Below are 17,891 nucleotides of genomic sequence, written 5' to 3'. Positions count from 1 at the left end.
GCCGAGCCCATCGACTCTCTTCCTGGGGAGAAAGAAATGCCGGGGTCGCGACTGAGATGCCGGGATCCCTTAGAGGAGCAAATTCCTTCCCCTCGCAGGCTTATGGGGTGTATAAACCCCACCCTGGCAGTGACGGGGTTAAAGGGGAGCCAGTGATCCCAATCAGCCCATTCTGTGGCACCTGGAGGGGAGACTGGTGATTAAGGATTAGACCCAGCTAGGGGGACGCGCGTGGGGTGGTTCCTATTGAGGAAGGGGCCCTAAGGGAGGACAGCAGCAGTAGGGTTTGTGTAGGCTGGGCCAGCATAGGCCCTGGAAGGAGTGGGTAGCCGGCGAAAGGACAAAGGTAGCAACAACCTGGGAAAAGCTGAAGCTCCGGGGAGGATGAGTGAGCGCAACTCCGTGACAGACACCTGCTGTGGGTCCAGGTAGGAATCAGCAAGGGATTGTAAGAAACAGATCCTAGCTGCTTATCACAAGGGCCTGGGCTGGGGGCTGGAGGGGAGGGGAGAAGGGCTGGTGCCTGCCTCAGGTGCGAAGGGGTGAGGGCTGAAGGCCTGGTACAGGGTCACTAAGACGCTCGGTTTCCGTTTGGACTTTTTGTCACCCCAGAAGCGGGAAGGCTCTAAATCTCTGGGCTGGCGGCTGAATCCCAAGAAGGAACGGATGCCGAGTGGCCGTGCCCTGCCCCGCCACAAGGGTGCACACTAGCCAGCCCCAGAACTTCTGAGTGCGTGGCCAGACTCGTCTGTCTATGCAGCGCTTCTTTCTCTTTGGGAATGGGGCCCGCGTGCAGGTGCTGATAAATCGCCCTCTGCCAAGGGCTGTGCTCGCTGGCTACCCGCGCCTCCAGTGAGCTAATCTGGAATGAACCCGAATGTTAAAAATTTGTTTAGCCTAATGGAAACATCAGATCAATTCCTGGAGCTAATAGGTGCCATTAAATCAATAGCACGTGCAGCCTATTAGTGTAGCATCTGACAGGAACGCTGGGGAGGTGCGTGAGCAGGCGTTAAATCATCCTGCCCGGGCACCTGCTGGGCCATGACTACCCCCAGCCAGGCTGCTGAGAGCCCCGATTAGCTCTCCCAGGTCTTGTCTTAGCCTATGGACCCCCTCCCAGCCCCGCTCTGCTGGGATAGCTGATGGGGCGCCGCATGGGTCCTGGCTTGAGCAAGCCAATCCCGCCGCAGGTCAGATGGCAGCCTGGATGGGATTAGATGCTCAACCCATGGTGAGCTGTATGTGAGTTTCGAGCCTGGAAGGAATTCCGTCCCTGGGGCACCTTGGCAGGTGTCTCGTGGGTTTTGCTTTCTCTGGATCATTGAATGGGGCTCATCTCGCAAAATCAGGGGTTAGGCTTAAATGGACCTTCTTTCTCACAGTCTGAGTGCAGAGCTGGGCTGAGGTGGCGGAAAAGGCAGGCGGTCTCTCTGCAAGTGGGTTCTGGGGAGGTGCCCATTGCTAGTGGGAAGCAATGCGGGGCTAAAGCCAGGGCAGGGCTTGCACCTGAGGGGTCAGCACTGCTCAACAAGCAATATGGTCTAGAAGCTAGTGCACTGCACTGGACTAACTTCCATTCCTGGCTCTGCCACTGACCTGCCGTGACCTTGGGCAAATCACTCCTCCTCCCTGGCCCTCTGCTTCCCATCCTACCCTCTGTCTGCCTGATCTATTAACACAGCAGCACTTCATGGTCTCCCGCTAGGTATTTGTACAGCACCTGACACAAGGGGGCCCTGATCTCAGCTGAGGCCTCTGAGTGTTTCTGTAACACACATAATTAATAAGCTCTGGTTTGATGGCTTCATGTGGGGCTACGGCATATGCTGGCCCCTCTGTACTCCACAAGCAGATTACTGGAATTGGGGTACATGGCAAAGAGCGCCATGGCCAACCGATTCTCCAGTAGGGGTCTTTCCTGCATCCCCTCTCCTGCTGTGAGTGTGTGTATAAGGAGTCCCCTTATCACTTGGTGGTTTGGAGGGGTGGGGCAGTTCCTCCACAGGGCTCTTGATCCCCGACGGGATGTCTATCTTTCCATCCTGTCCTTGTGGGTGTCTCCTAGCTGCTTGGCCGGGGCCTGTCAGCCATTCTTCTGAGCATTCTGGCTTGGAAACATCACGGCAAGAAGGTGAAGAGGTAAATTTTTCGCCCTTTGGGCCATGGATTCCAAGGCCAGAAGGGATCACTGCAATCATGTTGTCTGAGTCATGGAATCACTAGAAAAATAAGAGATGTAAATTGGCCTAGAGCCCCTGGCTTTAATGAAGCAACACTGCTTTCCACCAGCATGGGATCTGGCCCATTAGGTCCCATCTAGCCCTCCCCTCACCCAGTTCAAGATTATTCCCGGTCACTTATTTTTCTAGTGCTGTTTATATTTTCCCAGCCCAGGGAGTCAGGGGACCTAGCTCTGTTCTCATCTCTGCCACTGGTTCATTGTGTGACCTTGGGCAAATCACCTCCTGGCTGGGTGCCTCAGTTTCCCACTCTGGGGTATAAACACCGGAGGCAGGTCTAAAACGGCAAAGGGAATTCATGTCTCATGAAAATGCAAAAGCGAATCTTGCATCAGCAGAAGCTTCTTTTTCGCTCTCTCTTTAAAATGTAAATGTCAGAGTCATTATGGGCAGTGGAGCACAGCTGAGAATGAGCCAGGGACCTGGAAGTGGGGGTGTTTGTGGGGGCAGGTGGAGTAGGTCATAATGATGAACTGTCTATTAAAGGTTGGTGAGGAACCGGAGCCTTGATTAGAATTGCTGCTCCCAGCCCCAGGGGCTGGCCCCCCTGTGCAACGGGCCTAATGCTGCAGTGACATCGGGTGCAGGTTTCACTCTGGTTTCACAGTGTGGGTGTTAACTCTCCAGTCACAGAACTGCATCTTGCACTGCTCACCTTCCACAACCTTCCCACGTACCTCACCACAGGCCAACGGCCCCTTTGTTACCTGTCCCCCACCTCCTGGCCCACAGCCTCATCCCACTAGGGACTTGACTTCATCAGATCTCGTGTCTAAACCAAGCTCAGGTCTGCTCAGTGCTTGGATGGGAGACCCCCGCCCTTCCTGTCAGGAAGGGAAGCGGTGCCGGTGGTCCAGTATGTGGTGCTCTGTCCTGTGAGTCGGCACTGCGTCAACCTTTTACCATGGTGCTCGGAGATGTTGTGCTTGCTGGAGGCGCTGCCTTTCAGTAGAGATCCAAAACTGAGCTCCTGAGCCCTCGTGTCTGTTAAAGATCCCTTGGTGCGTCTCACAAAGGTGGGGTTGACCTGGCCAAATCTCAGCGTGAGTAACTGTTATATGCTGTAGAGCTAAATTTCTCCTGCATTTTCTGTGGATGTGTGTTTCTCTTTCTCCTCTCTCTCTCTGGATCATCACATGCTGTTGCTCTGCACTGTTAAACAGCAGCAGTGTTCCACTCCAGAGGCGGCTGCATATCAGTGGCAGGGGAAGTAGATTCCTCTCTGACTTTGGAATGAAAGGAGAGATTCCCCTAATTAAATATCTTTAAGAATAGGAGGGGGAGCTTGGGGAATGGAATCTTTTTCTGCAGTCTTGGTGATGATGATTGTTGTGCATGAAGATGTATTGATGAAGCCAGATCCAAAGCCCTTTGTAAGTAATGGAAGGACTCTCATTGACCTCAGAGGGCTTTGGCTCAGAGTCTAGATTAGAGCAGTCTCTGAGCTATTCTGATACCAAATGGCTAGACAATGCAATGCCCAGGTCCAAAATAGGGTGGGGGTCTGCTTCATCCTATAGGAGGTGAACCCAGACAGCAAGGGAGCTGGGGATGTTCCCCCAATACAGGCACAGGGTAAAGCCACCATGAGTAGCCACTATGCAGCTATATGCTGCCCTCTGATGAGCTCCAGTTCCAGGGAATCTCAGCCAGGCAGGACAAAATGCTTGGAAAGCTCCCATTTGGCCCCTGGACCAGGACTGAGGATTGGGCCCCTGGTCTACAGCATCAAACCCCTAAGGAATGGAAAGGCTGAGTTTAACATAAGGTGCCGTTAGCATGCATAGATCTCCCCCCACTCTTCAGATTAGCCCAAAGTAATTTAGAGAGAGAAAAATGAACCCTCAGGATCCTATAAATTAAGGCTGGAATTGTTCCATATTTCCCAGCATAACTTTAAATAAATAAATAAATAAAAAAGACCAACAACACACAAGCTTTTTGTATAAGGCTGCCAAGAGATTTCGGCAAGAGGACTTTATGGTCCCAAACACCATCAAGCGTAGTCCAAATTACTGAACGCTCATTTAAAACAATTATGCTTTTTATCTTCGGTTATTAAAAAAGATTGTTCATGGTGGGTTTCTTTTAAAAAGTGAGGTTTTTTTTGGTAATTCAGTTTTTATAGACCTCAGGGAGCACTGGTGCTGGGCTACACAGTCCTCTGGCTGGTTTGAGATGGGCTGGGAGGGGCTTGGGGAAACCCCTTGGAGGCTGGATCGCACAGCACTCTGGGGAGGCTACTTTGAGGCTTCAAGTGTGAATTTGCTATATCAAATGAAAGGCAATGACAGGCAAACCCAGCATGAGCAGCCCCAGCTGGGATTGGAATTTGGAGCACAGATCCCAGTGATGTGTGTGGGTTTGTCCACACAAGGAATCTAATTCAGATTAAAGGAGGGTGTGACTTTAAAGTGGAATAGCTGCACCTGATTAACTCCCTGTTTGGAGGCTCTTAATCCATTTCCACAGTGGATTAAGTTCATTTGGAACAAGGCACTGTTGTTCTGGATAAGCACATCAAAACAGGAAGTTAATCAGGAATAACTCTTGGTGTAGAGAAGCCCTTAGTCGGGGCCTGGGCTAAACACACAAAAGTTGTGTAGCTGTAACTACAGTGGTAAACAGGAGGACTTGTGGCACCTTAGAGACTAACAAATTTATCTGAGCATAAGCTTTCGTGAGCTACAGCTCACTTCATCGGATGCATGCAGTGGAAAATACAGTAGGAAGATTTTATATACACAGAGAACATGAAACAATAGGTGTTACCATACACACTATAACAAGTACTCCTGTTCTTTTTGCGGATACAGACTAACACGGCTGCTACTCTGAAACCTGTTACAGTGGTAAAGTAAAGCAGTACAACCCCTAGTGTAGCTGCAGTTGTACCAGTACAAAGGTGTATACACTGTTATACCAGTACAGCTTATTCTCCATCCAATGGTAGAACTAGATACACCTCTACAAAAGCTGGTGCATTTGCAAACCCCATTTCTAAGGCTGTGTGTGAGGTTGCCTACAGGTTAGATGACAGGATTCTTGAGTTCAATTCTCAGCTCTGCCAGTGATGTGTGGTGTGACCACGGACAAGTTACTTCACGTCTTTGCCCCTCCGTTTATCCCCGTTTCATAGGGATAACACTTCTCCCCCATGTCCCATGGTTGTTCTGAGGGGCAGAGGCACCAGCCGACCTCTGGGAGCAGTGGGGGGGGTTTTCCATATTCTTTAATGCTTTGGCCTCCCTGCTGAACCTGCTGGCTTGTCAGTTGTGTGATGACCTGGGCTAAGTTCAGACCTGCTAGATGTAACATCATTCTCTTCAGTAGTGTTCTTCCCAGGATGAATTCTAGGCCTAGTTGGTAAGGAGGAGCCCAGCCCCAGAGGATGTTCTAGCCTGAGGTTTTTCCTATTTGCGGGTGTGTTTATTCCTCCAAAATCCCCCCAGTGAGACCACAACGGAAGCCCTCCCCTTGTCCCCATTGCACAGAGGCAAGTGAGCCTCACCCAAGAGAGGAAATGGGGGAGTCAGGCCTACATGTGGTGTGAGGGGGGCCTGGATTTCCCACCTGCATCCCAAGTGTTGCCACCCAAACTTGTCTGCTGGCCTTGAGAAGCTCCTCCGTGCATCCCGCCCTGCTCCCCCTTCCCATTCCCAGACAGCTGCTGTCCTGCTGCTGCTGTTCTAATCCTGAGTAATTGGATTTACAGGGAGTGCTGTATCCAATTACAGAATCCTAATTAAAGGACCAAAGTTACAAGTGCGATGTGTCTTGCTTTCAGCAATTATGATTAATTTTGCCAGAATACACATGCAGACATTGATTACAGGATCTGCGGGCAAACAGGAATTGAATGCTGGTAATTGAGCTGTCAGTGAGAAGAAACTTCAGAGCTCCTGGGGGCCAGGCTGCATGTGATTTCTGTCCAGGGTGGAGGGGATTTTCCATGCTTCCACTGGGCTGGAGAGGGCCCTGTACAGGGGTGGTGGGTGAACTGATCACACTTCCTCCCTTTCCCACTATCTCAGCCCTGTGATCCCATAAGCCCATCATCCTAGTGACATGATCATATAAGAGGGGAATGACCTCCATCCCCGTGGATGTCCGTGGGAGTCGAGCATGCACAGGTCCTCCCCAGAGTCGGGACCTGCCTTGCTGTTTCAGCTGCATGCTGTCTGTCCTCAACCTTAGCCCTGAGTTTTAAACAGCCACCCTTCTCCACCCTGGAGGCTGCATTTCAGTGATGTCTCAAGTGATTCCAATGTCTCTCAGCTTGAGGAAAACCTTTGCATCCTTCTGGATGAAAAGCTCTATAGGTATGTAAAGGGATGAGCAGAAATGGTGCTGCAAACCTCAGAGGAATTGCATTATACATCCCCTGGTGCTCCATCCTGCACAAATGTATTGTGAGTAAGTCCCTGCCCCAAACAGCTTGCAATGTAAGTAGAGCAGACACAGGCAGGAGTATTATTCCCATTTTAGAGATGGGGCTGTGAAGCCTGGAGAAATTGAATGACTTGGCCCCAGTCGTGCAGGGAGTCTGTGGTAGATCCTGGCACTAAAGCTGGCTCTCTGTGTCCTGATTCAGTGCTTGACCTGGCAAAACCATCCTTCCTCTTAAAGAGAAAGAAAAGACCTAGTGGATGATTGTGTCCATTTTCCTCCCTCCTCTTCCCATTTCACAAGTAGGGTGACTCCCCTCTTTCCCCCATGGGCTCAGCACAAATGGGATTTGGTACTGAAGCCATTGTTTTTAAAAGACGTGCTGTAGCTCAGACAGTGGTTATGGGCTTAATGGAGAGATTCTCTGGCCCAGATTAGAGCGGAGCCCTAGATGATCAGGATGGTCCCTTGTGGCCTTCCATCTATGAAAGATGTAGACTAGCTGACCCTTGCGGTCCCGTCGAACGCTAGGATTCTAAGAAGCTTTAAATGAAGCCTCCGTGGAATTAAGGAAACCCTCCCACCGCAGGTGCTTGGAGGTCTTCTGTGCCTATAAATAATGAGACTGCATGCACCTTCCATCCCTACAGCATCCTCTTTTAAGAAGCAGAGCGGAGTGCTGTGTGATCCCGGCAGAAGAATTACAAATGAAGTGGGTTAGCCAGGGACTTCTGTAGCAATTTAGAGCAGGAGGAACAAAGTGGGTATGGAGACTGCCTTGATGAATTTGTTTAGAGGAGTGGAAAGAATAGCATAGATTGTTCTCCAGCTCCTCAATAATGGAGGGGGGGGGGAATAAGGGGGAGAGCCATTCCCTTTTTGCTTTTCAAAGTGACAAGTTGATGGAAATAAAGCAGGTGTCTGAGCATTGCAAGCAGGCAAGGGAGCTCTCGGAGGCAGGCAGATAATTACAGCCCTTGCCTGGACTGATTTGGGTAAAAGGTGGCTGTATCAAAGCAGGAAAACACTAGAAAAGCGCCTTTTGTTCTCTGTAGCGTGTCAGGGGCCAGCAGGAGGTGCCGCGGGGAGCAAGGGAAAAACAAACCCAAAACCAAACCAATCTCTCTGCCTTTCTAAATCACACATACACATACAAAAATCAGAACTGGGCCTTGAACAAGGCAAAGAGAAAGCAAACCCGCCCCAGAGGGATGGGGAGGATCTGGCTGGAGATGAAGGGAGAGCATAATTAGCGTCTAACTGGCTCCAAAAGCAAAACAAGGAAGTGGGGGAGTTCTTCATGGGGCAACCTGGTGTAATATGAAAGAGATGCTGATAGCTACAACGCCTTCCGAAGGAGAGAGAATCAAACAACTGCTTCTTAAACATTGTCTAAACTGAATGAGAAACTAACAATCACAGAGGAAGCCGAACACAGTGTTGTTGTTGTAGCCCTTTTGGTCCCAGGATATTAGTGAGACAAGGTGGGGGAGATGCTGTCTTTTTTTGGACCAGCTTCAGTTGGTGAGAGAGACGAGCTTTCCAGCTCCACAGAACTCTTCTTATGGCTGCTAAGGAAGCCAACGGTTTGATGTAGTGAGAGGGAGAAGGCTCCTCCTCTCACTAATATCTGTTCTGTGTCAGTGAGATCTGAGTTAGGCTCAGGAAGCATGGCCTAGTGGTTAGTGAGCTAGCCTGGCCTTTGGCAGACCTGGGTTCAGGTCCTTCCTCTTCTCCAGGTTCCTTGTGTGACCTTGGCCAAGTCACTTAGTTTTGCTGCCTGTAGAACAGGGGTCAGAGTATTTCTGTGTGCAGGAGACCGAGCTGCCCACAGAGTCTGTGGCAAAGCTAGGAACCGAGCCCAGGTCCGCTAGGTCCCAGCCTGGCAGCCAGCTCAATCCTCCTCCCTAGAACGAGGAGCCACAAAAAAGAGCAGACTTCAGTCCAGGGCTTGAAGCTGCCTCCTTTGGGCTTGGGCGCAGCTGTAGCAGGCTCCCTTCCTGTGCCCCGAATGGGGCTCCCTTCCTACAGGCTTTCTGAGGGACGAGCAGTCGGGCTGGTCTGTTAAATGGATGAATCATTTGCCAGCTGAGCTTGGGGAAAACCTGCCGGTTCCCAGTTCTTCCCTCACAAGTAAAAAAAATCCAACCCCAACCCTGCAAAGCTTTGCAAATTCTGGACCTGATCTGGACCTGGGCTGAGCACCCACATCTCCCACTCAGAATCAGGCTTTCTGTTATCTGCCAGCTCCCAGCACAGCTGAATTCAACCTATCCTCCCCTCCTTTACCTGTCTGTAGCACAGTCTTAGACCATGGTTCATAGAGTAAGGGGCGCTGGAACCATTTGTACAGTGCGGGTGCTGAGAGCCACTGAATCAAACTGTAAACCCTCTATATGACAGAAACCACTTCAAGCCAGGGGGTGCAGCAGCACCCCTAGTTCCAGCACCAGCATCTCGGAGTAGACTCCTGTCCACATCAGGCAGAGAAACCCTACACACCCCTGCTGTGACTCACTTGGCTGTAATCAAGTTACACTGGGGGGAATATTCCCCATCCTGGTTAAATGTGTTGCTCCCCTGGTCACAGCTGCAGTGTGGACAAAACCTCAACACTTGATTGGTTTTTTTTTTCAGCTTGGCCTCAGCTGAGTCTCTCTCTTTGCATCTGCAATTTCGTGGGTGCCGTGTCGGTCACTTGGCCATCTGCAGGGCCTCCACCAGTTGAGCACGCAGCATCCAAATGATGCTCACCCCGGTCACAAATTGTGCTCCTGCAGTTAGCTGTGCTCAGAATTGGAGGGTGTCAAAAGGGATGTCGCTGTTTATCTCTTTGGGGCCAGCTGGTGTAAATCAGTGGAGCGCTGTGGAAGTCAGTGAAGATACACCAGTTTACACCATCAGAGGATCTGGTCCCAGCATCTCTCCGTGATAGATTCTGGCTTTGTCTTCACTGACCCACAGGGGGTTTTTTACAGCAGGATAGCTCCTGCGTGATAGCTGGTGAAGTGAGGTAGCTTGATTTTCAGCACTACGGGGAGAGGGATAGCTCAGTGGTTTGAGCATTGGCCTGCTAAACCCAGGGTTGTGAGTTCAATCCTTGAGGGGGTCATTTAGAGATCGGGGCAAATATTGGGGATTGGTCCCGCTTTGAGCAGGGGGTTGGACTAGATGACCTCCTGAGGTCCCTTCCAACCCTGATATTCTATGATTCACTGTAACCTGCCCATGGCTGACCTCGCGATACGGCTCCAGTGCTTTGATTGAGTATCTGGGTGATTCTCAGCTCTGGTGCGTGCAGCTTAGTGCAGGGGCCATGCTTAGAATTCACTCCAAGTGGGCACAGAACGGTGGGATTCCCCAGGGACCGTCCCCTCCTGGGGAGACATGTCAGCTGTCAAAGTGTGTGCCGGAGGTTTTGTGCAAGGCAAGGGCTCTGGGGGGCAGGAGACAAGCCGTGGTGGGAAGGGTTGGGAACAGGCAGTGAGGGCTGCTGGAGGTGGGTGGGAGCTGGCTGACAGCTCCCTGCAAAGCAGTGAGTTTTGAGATGCTTTCAGAGTGGCAGGGTGGACTGATTGCCAAAGTGAGAAGACTGGGGGGCAAGGTGGGGGCTGAGAGGAGGCCAGAATGGGTGGTGAGAGGGGCCCAGGCCGAAAAGGGAGCATGCAGGTCGGTGGCCTGACATGGCAGAGCTGAGAGAGTGAGAGAGGGGGCTCAGAGGGAGAGAGGGGGTCCCGGGGGGCAGGATACAGCGGAATGTGCAGGGAGGAGTTGGGGGGAGATTGTACAGCGAGCTGGGCAGAGCGGCGAGAGGGAAGGGGCGTGGGGACAGGGGAGATCGTGTTGGTAGGGGGGGACTGGGCTGCGAACAGCCTTGCCCAGGAGCAGAGCAGTGTCGGAGCAGATACAGCAGCGGCTGGGTCGCCCGGAAAGGCCCATTGTGTCGGTGGCACAAACAGCTAGCCATGCTGCGAGCGCAGCTCTGCCTTCCTCCGGGAGCGCTGGGCACGGCCTGCGGCAGCTGGGTAAATACCGCTTCCCATTGGGCTTTCCTCAAGCTCTTTGAGGCTGCCTGGGGGCAGGCAGACAGCTGGAGAGCCAACCCCATTACGGCGTCTTGGGACCAGCTCACGGGAACGGCAGATCCTCCTCCGGGGGCAACCGTTGGCAAAACCAAGTGATGAGAACTGGCGTTGGGTGACAGGTGGAGAACATTTCAGCACCGGGATGCAGGGCATGTTGGGTAATGCTGTTCCAATCAGCATCCAAGCAGAAAGCCTGGTCAGAGGGGGAAAGTGAGCAGGGATACAACAGCAGAACAACAAGGGAGAGTTCCACTCATTCCCAGCTTCGTGCGGTGCTTCGGGACCTGTAGAAGGGGGAGCGGTAAATGCAAAGTACAGCCTCTCTCTTTCCGCGGGGGCCGAACCAGAATCACAGAGCCACGCACTCTGAACAAAGGTGGCTTGCTGTTGCCTTGCAATTCACAACTGAATTTCGGAGGCTCTTTTTTCCCTCTATAATTGGCCAGATAGATCTGAAGATCCTCAGCTTTGGTAGAAAAGGGGCACAAGAGAAGGTTAAAAATGTCGCTTTGGGGGTGATGTTGTGGCGCCGATCTAACTCACTGAGGAAGTGTGACAGCTGGAGTTTTCAAAGGCAGTTTTGCAATTGATGGAGACTTGGCTCCTTGGCCATTAAGTGAAGAATTGGGTTGTTTGTTTTTTTGCCTTCCCCTGACAAGCCTCCTGCAATTTATTTATTTTTTTAATTTGGTCTTTTATAATTGGCTTGGCCCACTCTTCCCAGAGCTAATGAGTCAGGCTGATTATTCTGCCAGGCAGACGGGTGAGCGAGAGCAAAAGACAGCGGTGAGGGGCGAGAAAACAGAGGCTGATATGGAAAGAGACCGTGTTCTTGGACCCGGCAGTCCCACTTCCACAAATAATGTCCCCAGAATTAAGAGAGATTCTCCCTTTGAGTTTGACCTTTTGCTCTCTTCAGCTAATTAGCCTTGGGCCTGACTGCACCTGACAGGGAATATCCTCTTCTGGTCTCCTGCAATGAATGAGCCACGTGAAAAGCAGCGAGCAAGGCCCTGCCTGAGCTAGATGGATGGTCGGAGCCAGCCGGCTCTGAGCCGCTCAAAGTGCTCACAATGCCTAAAGGAAGTAGATGGCACCCGCTAGATGGCAAGTGGCTGCTTGGATCCTGTGATCCCAGGAGAGGAGTAGGTGGCGACAAGGAACTTGTGGGGGGGAGCCTGGGATGGGGGGAGGTGAAATAGACATTGTGGGGGAGGGCCCGAAGTGGGGAGGGGGAGGCTGAGATCAAAGGAGGAGCTGCGGGTGCAGGAGACTGGGATTGGTAGCCACTGGGGGAATGGGGTGGGGAGAGTGCTGGGAGCCAACTGAGGCAGGGAACGAATGAGATCAGATGAAGATTGAATGTGTGGAGGCTGGAGAGGGCTGGGATACGAACGCTGCGGGAGAGATGGGGATGGAATGAAAGACTGTCTCCTCACCTGTACCCACAGAAAGGCCAAGTTAAGGTGGCACAGGCTATATGTGCCGACAGCCTACTTTCCCCCAGGGGTGCTTGACCCCCGCTCTGCCCCAGGCCCCGCCCCCACTCCACCTCTTCCCCCCCCAGGCCCCACCCTGCCTCTTCCCACCCCCTCCCCTGAGCATGCCCTGCCCTCGCTCCTCTCCTTCCCTCCCAGCGCCTCCTGCCCGCCGCTGAACAGCTGATCGCTGCGGGTGGGAGGGAGGGGGAGGTGCTGATTGGTGGAGCTGCCAGCGGGCAGGAGGTGCTGGGGGGGGGTGGGGGAGGAGCTGATCCGCAGGGCTGCCGGTGGGCGCTGAGCATTCCCTAATTTTTTTCCCGGGGGTGCTCCAGCCCCAGAGCACCCACTGAGTCGATGCTTATGGCAAAGGCAATCTTAATTCCAGCACTTCCTACCTTCTGGCTTCTTGATTTTGCACCTTTTAATATTATTTTAACACTGTTTTTTGTGTGTGTAATTCAGTTTATGTTCAGTCAGGGGGGCTGCACAGTGGTGGGTGCTGATAGCCATTGAACCAAACTGTAAACCCTGGATATGATGGAAACCCCTTCAAGCCAGGGAGTGTGGCAGCCCCCCCCCCAGAACCTCTAGTTCCAGCACCTTTGTGTTCAGTACTTTGAAAAGGAAACCATATGACTGGGCAGGCCGGGAATGATACCACCTGTGTCCTTATCTCTGCAAAAGCCACATTTTAAAAAATATCTTTCCTCTCCCTAAATCCTCAGTAGTGATTTTTCATTTATAAAATAAACAACAAACGCTCAAGACTACCTTGAGTGACCCTATAATAACAAACCAGCGTGTGCAGCCAGGCAATTAATGGGAATTGTAAAGCAGCCGCGTGCATCCCAACACAAGCAACCCTACAATAACAAAGTGTGTGCAGTCTATGAATCAGCAGAAACTGCAGCCCACCACTCATAAGCAACCCTACAATAAATCACCTGTTTGCAAAGCGTTCCCTAGTGACCTTATGATAAAATAAACTGGGATGCACAGCCCAGGTCTCGTAAGCAACCCGATGATAACAAACCAGGGCGCATGCAGTGGGGGCAATGTTTATTGCAATGAATTTCTTGTTTGTTACAGGCCCTTTCAGAGATAAGAGGAGATTTGAGCTCAGCACTTTTCCCTACAAAACTGGAGCTAGATTAACATGAAGCAAGCTCTGTCCCGCAAATAATTCATCCTTATCTGCTCTCTGAAATCCTGCCTGCCTTAGCAGAGTCTGTATTATTCAAATTAGCTCCTGAGTCAAGGGAGAGTGCTTCTCCTTGGCTGTGTTCAGTTATCTCTGAACTTGCTCTCCCCATTATCTGGTTCCAAGGCAATTGAGAGTTCTGGGCTCAGAGAATTAATCCAGTCTGAGCAAGAGGTTTATTCGAGTATGAAATCTTCCTTGGTGATTTTTTTTAAACAAAACTAGACCAATCCTCCATAAAAGGCAAAGTGTTTTCATCCCCGGAGGGGCTGGCTTGGAGCTGACAGGTTAGAAACGTTCCTTCGCTCGCTAATGTTCTGCAGCCTGGGCTGGACATATTCGCCTCTGTGTGCATGTGGCCTTTCTGTATCGGAAACAGCTGGATCTGCCCCTATGCCCGTTAGACCACACTCCGAACCAGCGGGGAAGAGCTCTGCAGCTCTCAGGATGCCCCCCTGGGTGGGGCAGCAACTGCTTGTGTACGATGCAGTGGTGGTGGCTGTCACCTTCCTGGGGGCACTGTTCTCGCCCTGCCCTGGGGTAGTCAGGGATGGGAAGGGAGGGGTATCGTGTGATGCAGGAGGGCTGGGAGAGTGTTGTCTCTGAGCAATGAAGAGCTAGGGCCCACTGTGCCCAGAGACAGACTGGGCTGTGTAGCATGGAACTGGGCAGTGCTGGGCTGGGGCACATCCTGGGCCCCCAGACAGCAAGGGGAAATCTGCTTGGACAAAGCATAGTAAGCCACTTCCCTTCTCCTGATTCCATGGTAAAGAGCAGATGGAGGGAGCCATCTACACCAATACAGACCCTATTACCTGCCCAGCCCCCAGACCCCCCTCCATCTGACCCCGGCACATAGATAAGAACAGCCCTAACTAGGTCAGGTCTATTGTTCATCTAGCCCAGTATCTTGTCTTCTGCCAGTGGCCTCTTCCAGATTCTTCACAGGGAATGAACGAGACAGGGCAATTTTGTGTGATCCATCCCCTGTCATCCAGTCCCAGCTTCTGGCAGTCAGAGGTTTAGAGACACCTGGAGCATGTCATTGCGTCCCTGACCATCTTGGCTAATAGTCATCGATGGACCTATCCTCCATTAACTTATCTCATTCTTTTTTGAACCCAGTTATACTTTTGGCCTTCACAACATCCCCTGGCAATGAGTTCCACAGGTTGACTGAGCATTGTGTGAAGCACTATTTCCTTTTGTATTAAACCCGCTGCCTATTAATTTCATTGGGGGACCCCAAGTTCTTATGTTATGAGAAAGGGTAAATAACACTTTTCTATTCACTGTCTCCACATCATTCATAATTTTATAGACCTCTATCAAGTCCCCCCCCCCCCACCTTACTCATCTCTTTTCTAAACGGAACAGTCCCAGTCTGGCTAGTACCTCCTTGTATGGAAGCTGTTCCATCCCCCCATCATTTTCATTGCCATTTTCTGCAGCTTTTCAAATTCTAATACATCCTTTTTGAGATGGGGCAACCAGATCGGCATGCAGTATTCAAGATGCGGGCGTCCCATGGATTTATACAGAGGCAGTATGATCTCTTCTGTCTTATTATCTATCCCTGTCCTAATGGTTCCTAACACTCTTCATTTTTTGGACTGCCGCTACACATTTAGTGGATGGTTTTCAGAGAACTATCCACTATGACTCGGAGATCTCTTTCTTGAGTGGTAACGGCTAATTTAGACTCCATCGTTTTGTATGTATAGTTGGGATTATTATTTTTTCCAATGTGCATTAGTTTGCACTTATCCACAATGAATTTCATCTGCCATTTTGTTGCCCAGTCACTCAGTTTCGTGAGATCCCTTTGGAACTCTTCCAAGTCATCTTTGGATGTAACTATCTCGAGTAACTCAATATCATCTGCACATTTTGCCACCTCACTGTTCACCCTCTTTTCTAGATCATCAGTTGCACAGCACAGGTCCCAGGTCAGGTCCTTGGGGGTCCCTGGTATTTACCTCTCTCCATTCTGAAAACTAACCGTGTAGTCCCACTCTTTGTTTCTTATCTAGTAACCAATTACTGATCTGGGGGGGACCCATCCCGGGACTACTTAGTTTGCTAAAGAGCTTTTGGTGACTCTCCCCAGCCCCAGGGAGCCTCCTCCCCATCTGAGTGTGGCATAAACAATCAGGTCCACATTGTTTCCTGGCACCCAGATAGACTCCTGGGCTTTCCTTGCTGGCCATGGGCACCAGCAGCACATGGGCAAGTGACATTCCCACAGGTGGCAGCTCAGGGCCTTTTCGGTTAACTTGCGCATAAAAATAAGCGTGCCAAGGCCCCTTTAAATGCTTCCGTTTCCCAGGAATTACCCACGGCAACTGACAGCTGACCTGCCTCCAGTCTGCACATGGCAGATTGTGGTGCCATCTGGGTGGCACTGCAGCAGGTAGTGGTGATGAACAGCTGGGCAAGGGAATTATCCTTATTGTTGATTGGGCGCCACAGGTGTCCATGGCCCTATACAGGTGCAGTGAAGACCTGGTTCCTTCCAGTAATGCCTCATGACACGAACCTGCAGCTGGCACCAGGGAAATGCCATATTGGAGTTTGGTGCCAACCCACAATTGACCCTGGTTCTCTCTCCTCCACCCTGGTGATGGGAAATGGGATTCCCTGGTAAATTCTCCCCGGCCTCTTGGTCAGTGGCTGGGTAAGGCCCAGAGTCAGGATGGGAGTTGCAGAGAGAAGTGACTGCCGCAGTGGGGGAGCTGCCAGATTTCTGGGCAACCTCTGGATCTGCAGGTCTGTCCTTGGCCTGCCCCTGATCTCTAGAGGGGAGGGCATTCCAGCAGGGTGATCCGAGAGGAAAGAGCCTGCAACTTCGCCAACCTGCCAGCTGCAAGCTAGGTGCCTGCCACACACCCTTGTCTTGTGTGAGTGAGATCCAAGTCCCTTGTGGCATGAACTCCACACCCCAGCATTGGAGAGGAGTGCAACCAAAGGGCAGGATCAAACGCAGAGCCGAGTGTCAGGTGCCAGTGTTTGATTCTGAAAGGCTCCTTTGAAGGCCAGAGAGAGTGAGAATCAGTCTGCACTGAGCTCCTTCTTATCCTCTGTTTCTCAGGCTGCTCGCTCTTGCCCCAGATGCTTGTAAAACTGTGGTAAATCTAGTTTCAAAATACACGTCGCTCTGCTCTTCATCTCTCGCTTTCTTCCATCTCCTCTTGTCCTCCCTCCTCTTCCTGCTCCTGCCCCCCTGTGCCTTTCAAACAGGGCTTTTGATGTCGTTGGGAAGGCCCCTTACCCACGTAAGACTGACTCAGATGTCTTGGCTGAGACTTATGAAAATTGATGAAGATCTCCCTTTGAATCTCCTCCGCGCTCGCAAGGTCTCTCCCCGCTGCTGGCCTCCAGCAAAGGCTGCCTGCCCTTTCTCAGGGTAATGCTGATGATCTTCAGCGAGTGTGTGCGAGATTCTTGGTCTAAGACAGGGCCTGGACTAGGCTCCGCTCTGAGTCAGCCTTCATGGCTGGGTCCTCTCGCTGCAGAACTTTCCACTGCCGGGCGGAGCTACAGCCCTGCCCATGAAGCCAGATTTTCCAAAGTGTTCAGGGCCGGCTTCCCAAGTGCTCAGCCCCCAGGATTCGGGCTAGCTTTTCAGAAGGGATCAGTTCACACTGAAGCCCTGAAATAAACCTGCAGCTTTTCACTTGGGTCTCAGCAGGTTGGGGGCTGAGTTCTTCTGAAAGTCTGGCTCCATGGAAGCTGGAGCTGTGTGGGAGAGGCTCAGACTTGGGTCCTCGGCTCTTCCCTCCTCCCTAACTGCTTGTGGGTGTGAATGATGTTGCTGGTGGAAACTCTGCAGACTGATGGCGTCTATGCAGAGGCCCGGTGCAGCATGGAAAGGATTGGCGCTAGCTTCCCCATGCACTGGTTCTCACCCATGTGCCTCATGTCTGACCCTGGAGGGACCACCCCTGGGCTTGCTTGTCAATGACCTAGTCAATCCTAGACAACAGTCAGGGCTGGTTGTTGTGGGATTTCTTGGTCACTAGGAACTGGGCTGAAGTCTGTCAATCTTTCCTGCAGAGCCTGCCCAATGTTCTGGTCCATCCCTGACTGCTACTGATTCGCTGGGTGGCCTTCCATAAGAATGGTCGTAATGGGTCAGACCAAAGGTCCATCTAGCCCAGTGTCCTGTATCCGACAGTGGCCAATGCCGGGTGCCCCAGAGGGAATGAACAGAACAGGGAATCATCAAGTGACCTATCCCCTGTCGCCCATTCCCAGCTTCTGGCAAACAGAGGCTAGGGACACGGGGTTGCATCCCTTGAGCAGTATGTTTCAGTTTCCCCATCTGTAAACTAATGCGTTGCTCTTCTAGGGCATTTTTCATCAATAAAATGCAATGTGCATTTATGAAAAGGTCAGTATCGTTATCCCCACTGTACAGATGGAGAAACTGAGGTACAGCAAGTGAAGTGACTTGTCTAAGGTCACCCAGCAAGCTAGGATGAGAACATTC

General features: G+C 51.6%; 1 long non-coding RNA gene across 1 annotated transcript in view; it reads left to right on the top strand.

Annotated features, from left to right (window-relative positions):
* The first annotated feature begins 306 nt into the window (after positions 1–306).
* Positions 307–17,891, top strand: part of LOC119845351 — a 56,267-nt gene continuing 38,682 nt past the window's right edge. Inside the window, exon 1 of the long non-coding RNA XR_006278217.1 lies at positions 307–428. This is a non-coding gene — a long non-coding RNA (uncharacterized LOC119845351). The remainder of the gene's footprint in view (positions 429–17,891) is intronic.

This window comes from Dermochelys coriacea, chromosome 19, assembly GCF_009764565.3.
Source record: "Dermochelys coriacea isolate rDerCor1 chromosome 19, rDerCor1.pri.v4, whole genome shotgun sequence".
Lineage (NCBI taxonomy): Eukaryota > Metazoa > Chordata > Testudines > Dermochelyidae > Dermochelys > Dermochelys coriacea.
The sequence above is the reverse complement of the archived record's forward strand: the minus strand, read 5'-3'. Positions and strand labels throughout refer to the sequence as shown.